At 39.5% G+C, this 12,291-nt stretch overlaps 2 pseudogenes; both read left to right on the forward strand.

Moving 5' to 3' along the window:
- Nucleotides 1-235: 235 nt before the first annotated feature.
- On the forward strand, nucleotides 236-2,872 carry LOC106434629 (annotated as a pseudogene).
- Nucleotides 2,873-7,000: 4,128 nt separating this feature from the next.
- Nucleotides 7,001-11,195, forward strand: LOC125583430 (annotated as a pseudogene).
- Nucleotides 11,196-12,291: the final 1,096 nt, after the last annotated feature.

Genomic DNA, 12,291 nt, shown 5'->3' on the forward strand with positions numbered 1-12,291 from the left:
TTCACAGCTTTTTCTTTTGGGTTTCCTCAGAATCTTTCCATCATATATGTTTGTTGTGTCCGAATAAACGTAACAGAGACAAAACAACCTCTTTGTAACTGAAAACAGATCAAACTAAATATTTTTTTTTTCTGTCAGCTATTTACTTCTTCCTGTGAAACCCAAAGTCAACTTGCTCAAGGAATCTTGACAAAAGTAAGTAAGTTACTAACTACTATTTCTTGGTTCTTGTCAGAAGATTGTTTTGTTCTTTGGATACTTATGTCACGGAGCATCAAAATCTTTGTTTTTGTTCTATGGAAAATGATGTCATGGAGCATTAGATTCTTAGTTTATAAATTCCATCATCTTCTTTCAGTTTTTTCGTCTTTTGTGTGGCATTTACTGTCTTCTAGAAATTTTTTTAAATTGTCTTTTAAAGGACTCAATAATTTGCCCCTTTGGAGTTTCCATGTCCATTGGGGAATATTGTACTGGAAGCTAATGTTAGTATTTTGAATTCAAGTCACTCTCTTTTTTCTTTTATATATTTATTGCCTCTCTATATGATTTCTCAACTTCTTTTAAAGTCTATTATATACATGTTGAAATGCACCTTTGATCTTGCAAGGAACCTTAAGTGGACCTCAAACAAGCTGTTCTTACGGGTTCATTAAGAACAAGTCTTTAAGAAAGTTGAGGGGCTTCTGGTGGATTAAAGTTTGAGTTGAAAAAGAGAGAGATATTCTTTTTATATGGAAGGTGGCGGTGGTGGTGGAGATGGCAGTTTCTTACCCAATTCTAGCTTTAGTGCATTCCCTGAGAAAGCTATGGATATGGATTTCATGGAAGAACTCTTGTTTGATGGATGTTGGCTTGAGACAACAGATGGTAAGAGCTTGAAGCGTACAACAGGACAAGCAGCTCCTAGTTCTACCAACTTGAATGACAACAACAACTCTTTCCTTTACGGTTATCAATTTGCTGAGAACCCATCCCCGGATCATATCTCCAACAAAGAGACACTGAGAAAGTTTCCTTCAATAACATCAGGTCTTCTCAAGATAGAAGATCTCACCAATCAGCCAATGAATCAACTACCTTTTGAGCAGTCTGCAGCTATGAGTTCTTCACAAGGAAGATTGTGGATTGCTCCAAGAACAAGCCAAGGCCCTTCTTCATCAGTGAAAGATAGACTAGTACAAGCTATTAAGACTTACTTATACAGATATGGGTGCCCATTCAACAAGAAGGCAAGAACTTTCTCACCACTTTGGAACATCCACACTTCTTCAACCCCAAATACACTAGTCTCAAAAGATACAGAGATGTCTCTGTGTCTTACAACTTCCTCGCTGATGAGGGTTCCAAGGAGTCTGTAGGTCTCCCTGGCCGTGTCTTCCTCGGGAAGTTACCTGAGTGGACACCTGATGTCAGATTCTTCAGAAGTGAAGAGTATCCACGCATCAAAGAAGCGCAGAAATGTGATGTTCGTGGATCATTAGCTCTTCCTGTGTTTGAAAGAAGTAGTGGGACTTGTTTGGGTGTTCTTGAGATTGTCACAACAACTCAAAAGATGAACTACAAGCCAGAACTTGAGAATATCTGTAAAGCTCTAGAGGTTGTTTTCCACCCTTTAGCCCCTACATTCTTGAGTATTGTATAGTCTAAAGAGGTTGTTGTGGGTTTTGTGTAGGCTGTTAATCTAAGAAGCTCAGCTAACTTGAAATCTCCAAGCAAAGAGGTGTGTCTATTAAACCAAATCTTTTACTAACTTTATGTTTGCTTAAATGTCATATACACTCTTTGTTTCAGTTTCAGAAGGTCTATAATCAGTTCTACTCTGCCATATTACCTGAGGTAACAGACTTTTTGAGATGGGTCTGCAGATCATATGATCTGCCTCTAGCTTTAACATGGGCATTGTGTGCTCGGCAAGGCAAAGATGGATCACGCCATTCTGATGAGAACATCTCTCAGTGTGTTTCAACTATAAATTCTGCATGCTTTGTCCTAGATGAACAGAGTCATCATTTTCTTGAGGCATGCTCTGAACACCATCTGCTTCAAGGGGAAGGCATTGTGGGAAAAGCATTTAAAGCGACCAAACTATTCTTTGTCCCTGAAGTAACCACTTTTAGCAAGACAAACTATCCTCTTGCACACCATGCTAACATATCTGGTCTACATGCAGCTTTTTTAGCAGTCCCTTTGAAAAACAAATTCAATGGTTCAGTTGAGTTTGTGTTGGAGTTTTTCTTCCCAAAATCTTGCCTTGACACCGAAGCGCAACAAGAGATACTCAAGTCACTTTCTGTGACACTGCAGCAGGACTTTAGGAGCCTAAACCTTGTTATTGATAAAGAGTTAGAGCTTGAAGTGGTGTTTCCTGTTAGGGAGGAGTTGCTTTTCTCAGAGAAGCCACTTATTGATGCAGAGACAGGAGAGAATCTGAAACCTTTGGAAGAGATCTCTCAGGAAGATTCCTCATGGATCTCTCACATGATAAAGGCTAATGAGAAGGGTAAAGGGGTGTCTCTTTCATGGGAGTACCAGAAAAAAGAGCCTAAAGAAGAGTTCATGCTAACATCTGGCTGGGACAACAGTAACTTACTTTCAGATGCTGAGCAGTTTCATAAGGCTTCAAACTCAGGGCTAAGACCAGGTGAAAAGAGAAGAGCAAAGACAGAAAAGACAACAGGTTTAGAAGTTCTTAGACAGTACTTTGCAGAAAGCCTCACGATGCAGCCAGGAACATTGGTAGTATGAACACTTTTTGTTATTAATTAACTACTCTCTCCTTTCCATACTATAAGATGCTTTAAAAAAGATTTGATGTTTAAAAATATAAGATGTTTTGTTATTTTTAACATAACTTTACTTTTATCGAAAACTAGTGGTGTTTCACGCTTTGCGCGGGTTTCAGATTTGAAATTCTTTTGCCAATGTGATGTATAATTGAAAATGCTCGTCACATTTTGCTATTGGGGTTCATGGGGACATAAGCCCTGTTCGTTTGGTTGCCGCAGGTTTCGGCGTCAGCGGCAGTGTCTGCGTCGGCGGCGGCGGCAGCGTCAATGAAAACAGTTGTTGTTCATTTCGCAGACACTGACGCTGCCGCTGACGCTGACGCTGCCGCTGACGCTGCCGCAGATTATTGTTCGTTTAGAAGACGCAGGAAGTTGAGGTCGACGCCGACGCTGCCGCAGGAAGCAGATTTTTGGGTTGTTCGTTTGACAGACGCAGCGGCTAATTTTTTGGTCAATTATACAAATGTAAATTATACAAATGTAACAATTTTTTTTCATATATCATAAGCTAAATTAGAAACAAAATAATAATTCAAAATATTTATCATAAACAAAAGCTAAATATTACATCAAGTCTTAAATAAATATCACATTTAAATGACAATCAAAGTTATAAGCAAAAAAAAATTAAATCATCAACTAAAACATTTAATACGGTAAACGACCTCTACCATATTCATTTGTGATGTTATCACGCAAATCTTCCATCGCTCTATCACCTGTCGGCTCATATACAATATGTCCACCACCACTACCACCACCACCACCACCTCCACCACCACCATCATCTTCATCATCATCATCATCATCATCACCTTCTTCTTCATCACCGTCACTATCAGCTTCTCCTTCTCCATCATCACCATTTTGCCACTGTACAAAATCATGATCTTCCCGATGTGAATCACGTATTAAGTTGTGTAGCGCCATCGTCGCTGTCACCAACTTAATCCACTTGACCAGACAATACTTTGGATGCTTACGATCCAAAATCCTCCATTTTGCTTTCCATACTCCAAATGTTCTCTCAATCACTGATCGCAGACCTGAATGCTTTCGGTTGAATAACTCTCTTGCACTAACTGGTGGTCCTCCTGTAGCAAACTGACTAAGATGATATCGCATATTACGATGCGGACCAAGATACCCTGTCCTGGTCGGATATCCGGAGTCAACTAAATAATACTTTCCGGGAGGAGGATGTGGAAAAGAAGCCTCGTTTCTCGCACAATGAGTCAAGACCTTGGTATCATGTGCTCTACCAGGTACACTGACATATGCATATATGAACTTCATATCGAAGTTACATATAGCAAGAACATTCATTGTAGGATCTTGCTTTCTGCCTCTGTATGAATCTGCATTCTAACAGCTAAGTTCACAAAAGAGAAAATGAGAAACTGACCCTTTCGCGCTCTTTCCACCAATCATCTGACATGTCGATTCTTCCCATGTTATCATACCCAAGTCCTGTCCTGTTCTGAGTCAGCATCCTAATCCTGATGTATTTTTTTCTGCTGCTGTCGTACTTGTTCTTGTAGTCCCTCTTCCAATCGAAAAATCCCTTCTTAAACCTCAGCTCAAACGCATCCATGATGTTTTTTTTTCCTACTTTATTCATTTGCTGACCAACCTTATTTCCTTTTCTTCTCTCTTCCGCGTAGAGTTGGAAAAAATACCTAGTTTCCTCAGGTTTCCAATTCTAAAACACACCAAAGCAAGACACAGACCCTTAAGCATACAACCTAAAAGACCTAAAGACAGTTCCATACAGCCTAAAGACAGTTCCATACAACCTAAAGACAGTTCCATACAAGCATTAAGACTAGTGTGAGAGAAACTTACATCTTTTGACGTCGACATCTTAAAAAGTGAGAGGAACAGCGGTAGAGAGTGAGTTTGAGAGGGTCTGAGCTTGAGAGAATGAGCTTGAGAAGATCTGAGTCTGCAAAAAAAAAAAAAGAGAATAAGCAATGTGTTCACGTTTTGGAACAAGTAGTAAAATATATTTGCACTTGTTAGTCACCTTTTCCACTAGGTCTGAGCAAGCCTGAGATCAATGGAGCCTGAGATGAGAGAGCCTGCAAAAAGATGCAGAGAAATGGAGCTTATGATCAATGAATCAAAACACATAAGATCTTATGATCAATAAATACTTTATAAATTTTAAACAAATATGGAAGAAAAGCATAAATAAAAATCATTCACAATCCACAGTTTGAAGCATACGTTGAGTGTTCCCTAAACACACACAAATTATTAAAAAAATGAAAAATCAAGTCAAGCCGTCTACTTTCTCCAAATAAGACCAAACAACGTTCCAACAATGTTCCAGGAAACATAAACAATTTAACTTCTACTTGACTCGGCATATGTTAACTTCTTAAAACAATTTAATACCAAGAAGCAACCCTTTAAACTTCCCCATGAGTGCAGACTCGTAAACCAATACGTACTAACTACAATAGGAGCCTGCACTTTAAATTTAGAAACCCCAAAAGCTACACTCAGAAGACAACCCATCGTTTATATTAAAAGAACAGACCAGCAATGGAACCATGAAGGTAAAGAAAGGGAGTTACAGCTAGGCCTCTTTCCCAATGAAACCAAAGATATATCACACAAAGACTCACTAGGGAGCATCAAACAATCATCAGAGATTCAAATAATCAGAATGTTGAAACTCTATTTGACTAGCATCAAACGTACCTCAACGAGAAAAGGAGAAGAGAGAGCTTGGAGATGAGATGAGCTCGGAGAAGAGAGCTTCGAGATGAGATCGGAGATGGGTAAGAGAGCTTCGAGATGAGATCGGAGATGAGTTTTCTTCGGAGAAGAGAGACAGCCCGAGATGGAGACAGATCGTGACGGAGAGAGAGAGTCAGAGAGCCTGAGATGGAGACAGCTCGTGACGGAGAGAGAGCCCGAGATGGAGAGAGCTCGAGATGGAGAGAGAGCTTGAGATGGAGGGAGATCGAGATGGAGAGAGAGCTTGAGATGGAGAGAGCACGAGATGGAGAGAGCTCTCGAGATCTTCACTGGTTCTAGAAATGGAGATCGAGAGAGAGAGATAGAGATGGAGCTGCGTCAGACTTTCCCCGACTGCGTCAAATTTAGGTTTAGTTTTTTTGTAAATACTAAAACATAGTAGGGGTAAAATAGTAAATTACCTTATTGGCCGCAGGTTTTATGTTGCGACCGCAGGTTTTATCGGCGTCAGCCGCATGACGCGGCGTTCGGACGCGGCGTCAGACGCAGCTGCCTGCGTCAACGAAACGAACAAGAGTTGACGCCGAATGTTGACGCTGCCGCTGCCGCCGGTACCTGCGGCAACCAAACGAACAGCCCTATAGTCAAATAGTGGGATGCTATCGACAGAAATGCCAGTTTAAATAATTTTCATGCAAGACATTTGAAATAATATGAAGCGGTGTATTTCTTTAGTTGTTTCTTTCTTTTCATCCTAAGCTCTTTAGCATTTCACTTTTTTTTGGTCCTAAATTCTACATTTCACAGTTGGAAGAAAAAAATTGTCACGACAGAAAAAGAATAATAAAACATAAACTACAGATTCTGGTATAGCTTTTAAATAATCTAGCACAATGTGTAGTATAGACTCTACACAAGTGGGCGTCAAGTGACTCATCCAAACAGGTAATACCGGGATATGAGATGATTTATAAAATATTAAAATCTCATATTTCGAAGCATGGACTTGTGTGAGAGTATAATCCCAATCTTGGTCATTCAACAGTAGTTGTAACTTCTTTTTTAAAACTGATTTTCGTATTAAAAAGGAAACAAAGATACAAATATATGAAAATTTAAAAACAGAGAAGAAAGCTAGAGAGGGAGATACATTAGAAGAATGAAGGAAGGAGGTCACAAAGATTCAGAAATTCTAAAAATTGGACACTCGAAACAGTGTGAGGTATTAAGCTAGATACCTGACCAAAGAGAGACGGTATCATCACCAAATCTACACTCTAGATTTCTAAGGGCAGTTGATTTGTTTTTGATCATCCGTACAATGATGCTCAGAATTGTTGCTTCGTCCCTAGAGAGACCAAGATTGAAGCGTTTATTTCTTTCCGTCCGTAAACCATAAATGGTACCATGCCAAAGTTGAATCAGAGCTCTAGAGGAAACAGGGGAGGGAGAAGCAGTAGGTAACCACAGCAATATTAAATCCCAGTCATGTGGAGTTGAGAGAAGTTTAACTTCAACAGAGCACGGCTCCAGAATGTGGAAGAGAAGGAGAACCTGAAAAAAAAAATGGTCTCTTGATTCAGGTTGAGGCACACAGAGCAGACAAGTAGTTTCAACATCTAAACCTCATCTTTGGAGACGATCCAGAGTGGGATTTCGATCAAGAACGAACAGCCAGACCAAAGTAGAGTGTTTCGGGACACTTCATTCAAACCAACGAAGCCCAAGAAACCAGTGGTTTAGTAATTGTTGTTTCATTCCATTAAAACCCATATTAACATGACAAATTCATCCAAACAAACCAATACTTTCAAGACTACTAACCTCCAAAAGCCTCCTGTGCTTGCGGATGCTTGCATTTGTCAGGATGAACCATCAAAGATATCTGGTAAACATTCAACTTAGTCTTTTTTGTAAAAAATCTAATTCAAATTAGTCACAAAATTTTCAGTGTATTCTCAATTAGTGGCATAGTAACTAAAATCACCAGAAGAAACCATGAATTAGTAAAATTAAAATGTCTTCACAGTGTGACAAAACTGAAGAATACTTTTGTGTACTGCCGTTTAAAAATAGGTTAAGATGCTTAAACGAGACGATGAGAGAATCCTACAAATTTGGAACTTTTAAGACATGATCATCAGAAACATGGCTGCAACAAGACGATGATGCCGGTAACAATTCTAACAGTAAAGATAAGTCATTTAATATTATACATGGAAGATATATGCAAATTATCCACATCCATACCAGAAACTAATCATATTTGATCAGATCTACACGAGATCTCCCTAAGCTATCGTACTCTCAAGAGCTAAACATAGATGCTTGAAAATAAAAAAACCATAGATGCTTGAAGTTGGAGCAATGGATATGACTCCTAAATATCCCGCCAAATATCCCACAAATCCGAAACTCCGACCCAGATCCAACCAGCTAAACCAATCTCCTTCAGCAACGGAGTCATCAAACGCCGCCACCACATCCACCACCACTCAACCACCGTCACTACAGAACCGCGCAGCTGCGATTGGAGGTCACGCGCTCGACGTTTGCAGCGAATTCATGCTGTCTCCTACCTTCACATCTTCTGATCCAACTTCCCTCAAGTGTGGGTTGCCACCATAACTTCAACCGCCGTGACCCAGACGATTCCTCACTCACTTCTGCCGTGGCTCCACCGTCTCTCCCTACATCTTCCACCACCGCTGAAATAGAGTACCAGCCTCACACCGTCAATTGATATACCTTGCTTCCCAGAACCTCAGAAGGCGGATCTAGGCGGAGTTTGAACATCAACCAGCCTTCAAATCGGCAAGAGGATTGTAAGAATTCTCCACTGGTAGAGATGTTTAATAGTGATTGACCTTTGAGATTTGGTTGCACTGAGGTTGTTCATCCCAAGGACGGAATACATTTATAGTCGAAGATTTGGACCGTTACCTATGGATGATGATGCCGAGTTAATGCGAAAGAGTGGGCAGAGTGGTAGGATTGACGTTTATGCTTGGAAAAATGGATCTGCTTGACCAAAGCTGAAGACGTTATAGAGGCTTTGTGTAGGTTTCGAGATTCCAAGAGTCAAGTCTTAAACGCAGAAGCTGTAAATGTAATAAAGTCCCGGTCAAATAAGTGCATGTCAAGAACCAAATTAAAATAAAAGCCCAATTCAAATAAGGGTACGTCGAGAACCGGCTTGAAACAAAAAGCGCAAATGGTCTGGGAAGGCGCCACGTGTCGCGAAATGCCCTTCTCTCCAGGGTGATGTGGCAGCAGGAGAAGGGAAAAAGTCACCTTTATTGTTATAGATTGGTTGACCAATAGTATTTCAACCTAAACTTATATTATTGATATATAGCATTCTCTTTTAAAATATAAGTTTTTTTGATCCTTGTGTGTTTTAACCAAAACATCTTATATTATGGAACAAGAAGAGTATATTTTATAAATTTTTCCTACAGTGATAAGTTTAGTAAGGTTTCTTCATTCTTTTGTTCCAGTTTGTCCAACTACTTTGAAAAGAATATGCAGACAACAAGGAATAAAAAGATGGCCTTTTAGGAAGATCAAGAAAGTGGGACACTCATTAAAGAAGCTCCAACTTGTAATAGACTCTGTTTCAAGGTGTTCAAGGCTCTATCCACCTTGACTCATTCTACACAAGCTTCCCAGAGCTAAGCTCCCCTAATATTTTAGCTGGCATTTACTTTAAGAACATTGACCAGTCAAGGCATTTGAATACTCAGACCCAGACCGGTGTTTGGGCATCATCTTCTTCTTGTAGCCATAGCTCTGGTTCAAGCACACGCTGCTCAACTGGAGCTAACCAAAGCAGCATCAATACTGCAAACACTGTAACCACTCTGATGACTGAAAACACTAGCGCGATCTTGAAGAGAGTTCATAGCGAGGCAAGACTTCATACTGTGAGCCAGGAGGAGACAAATTCTCTCTCTATAACTCTGAGCTACAAAACGTTCGGCGATCATCCTCTTCTAGACAATCTATCTCTGTTACCAAAGAGTCGTAGCAAAGTTGGAGGCGCATCTAAAGTGAAAGCCACTTTTGATGAGGCCAAAGTACGGTTTACTTTGCTGCCAACCTGCGGCTTCAAAGAGATTGCTAAGCGTTTTAATATAGATAATAATATTGCAACCTTTGATCTTAATTACTTGGATGATGATAAAGAATGGGTTCTTCTGACATGTGAAGCGGATCTTGAGGAATGTATATACATTTATAGATCATCACAGAGCCGCACCATAAAGATCAGTGTTCATGAATCTTCTCAAGCCAAGCTGAGAGGCTCTTTTGGTAGCACTGGTCCTGGTCCTGGTCCTTATTTATAAGAAACCAGGTAACACAAGGAGAATCTTGTACTAATTTACTAGTGTGTTAGAAACAAAACATTACACACCATTTTATAGACTAGGCATGGTCTGTAAACATATTTTCAGTTCCTTGGACCATACCATTTTGCAAGTAGTAGTAGTTAGACTGGTTCTCTGCATCGGCCTAGTAAGAATTTTTTTGGGGAAAATCCCACAAAAAACCTTCAAAGTGTCAAATACTTCCACTTTAAACCTCCAAATACAATGTTTCCATAATAAACCTCAAAATTGTCAACATTCTTAACAAAATCTGTAATAGTGGCTTACATGTTTTGTTTTATATTAGGATGGACAGAACTATAAACTCTGTTAACGTCGTAACTGACTCCGTCTCCTTTGATAAAAAAATGTGCCTTATTGTAATTACTTAGATTTTTATTGAAAATAATAAAATATTATGAAGAGAAAACCATAGGACGACGACGACGAAGCAGATGGATTGTCTGAGGTCTCCATTGTATATGATCATCCTCTTCGCCTACGGTGTTGCAATTTCATCATCGTTTCTTTCCAGAGCACATGAACAGAACAACAGAAACGAAGAGACGAGAAGCGTTGGGCTTAGATTAGGTTCCTTCTAGGTTTCAAAGAAACTTCGAAGGGAAGCAACGTCACCTTCGAATGCTCTCCTTCAGGTCCTTGTGTTTCTTGCAATTCCTCCGAAAGGAGAAAAGAGAAGTATCGTTGCAGTGAAACAGAGGAATCTGCGTTGTTGATGCATCTGTGAAACAGAGGAATTTGCGTGATGACTCTTCACCGAAAGCTAAAAAGTCTCAGTCTTACAAAACTTATAGAAGCTGTGTTCCTCCTGCGGATGAGGAGAGAGTATCAGTTCTTGGTTTTGAGGCGTTTATGCTAGGACTGTTACTTGTAAGCGGATCAGCTGTATACTACAGAAAGAAACAGACAGTACCGATGGCTGGAGTATCCACTGGAACAACACAGAGCTTCACTCCTTTTTTGATATGTAAAAGCTTTCAAGTGCTCACTAAGTAACAGATTTAACGTTTTTCATTGAAACAAAGATATTGCTCGAGTGTATAGAATAAGCTTTTAGGGGCTTTCATATAATTAGAGACTACTTGTTTCGTATAAATGACAAATTTCTGAAAAATAGAAAACCATAAAGTAATAAAAATCGACCCAAAGACAAAATAAAGTAAGAATAGTTTAATATTTTGATTTTGTGATTCAAAATTTACGAGGTCTTCGTATGTTAAAAAACAAAATAAAATAAAATGAACTACTTCATTGTATTTCTTCCGATAGCAATCAAAATAAAGTAAGAGTCACCAAAAAATGAGAAACAACATCACAGCTATTCAAAGTTTTTTTATTCTGGAGGTTGTGAATCAGTGATAGACCTATCATAAACTCTGTTTCCAAAGACTTCGAATTGCCGATCTGTGAAGGGGCTCCAAAACGTTCCACTCCCACTTGGAATGTTACCGATCTTTCTTATCTTCAATGGTCGTCCTCCAGGGCCGGCCCTGGGCCAAGCCCATTGAAACATTTGACTTAGGCCCCCATTTTTCATAGGCCCCCATTTAGAAAAAATCCAAAGATATATATAATATAAAAGTTTAAAAAATGAGATCACATAAGCTGACAATATCACGTTGGTCTTTTAACAGCCGATTTCTTTTTTGTATGGCCCAAGCAACATATTAATGCAATAGCCCAATAACATATCCAGAAAATTAAAAACCTTTTTTTGTAGCAACGTGTGTCTTTTTTTTTCCTAGACTCTTTGGCTCTTGCACTTCTTTTTGTTTATCAATGGCTTAGCACTTTATATCTGAAAACTGTGTTTAAGAGTTTTTTTTATGTAATACATAGGCCTCCATTTTTAATTTTGTTTCAAGCCCCCAGAATCTCAGGACCGGCCCTGTCGTCCTCGTGAAGCCTTCTTCACATGTTTGGCTGGTTGGTTGGAGGGGACAGATAGCTGAGGAGCACTAGAAGCAGCAGGAAATGCATAACTTGATTGAGATGTTCGTAACGGCTGAGAGCTTGATCCAACTGATGGACTGTTTTTAGTTTTTCTTGGTTTTGGTTGACGTTTTGGGTGAATCTGAATCATGAAAATCAAGTCAAAAACCTGTCACACACCAACCAGTTGAGCTGCATATCGAAAAAGATTAAACAAAAAATACCTCTGCGGGGTGTTTACGAGGTCTACCGTGTCTATTTTTTGGGCCTTCTACAACGACTGGTTCATTTTTACATCCGCTTTTTATATGTCCAGCTTGACCACAACGGCTGCAATGTGAGATTCTACCGTGTCTTGTAGATTTACCAGCATTTTGTAGTGATTCAAAAGGTTCCTTTCTCCTGTCACGTTTTTTAGGTCTACCTCTTGGCTTACGTATGTCGGGTATTCCTATTGGAGGCTTATCTAT

Source organism: Brassica napus, chromosome C3, assembly GCF_020379485.1.
Source record: "Brassica napus cultivar Da-Ae chromosome C3, Da-Ae, whole genome shotgun sequence".
In the NCBI taxonomy this organism is placed as follows: domain Eukaryota; kingdom Viridiplantae; phylum Streptophyta; class Magnoliopsida; order Brassicales; family Brassicaceae; genus Brassica; species Brassica napus.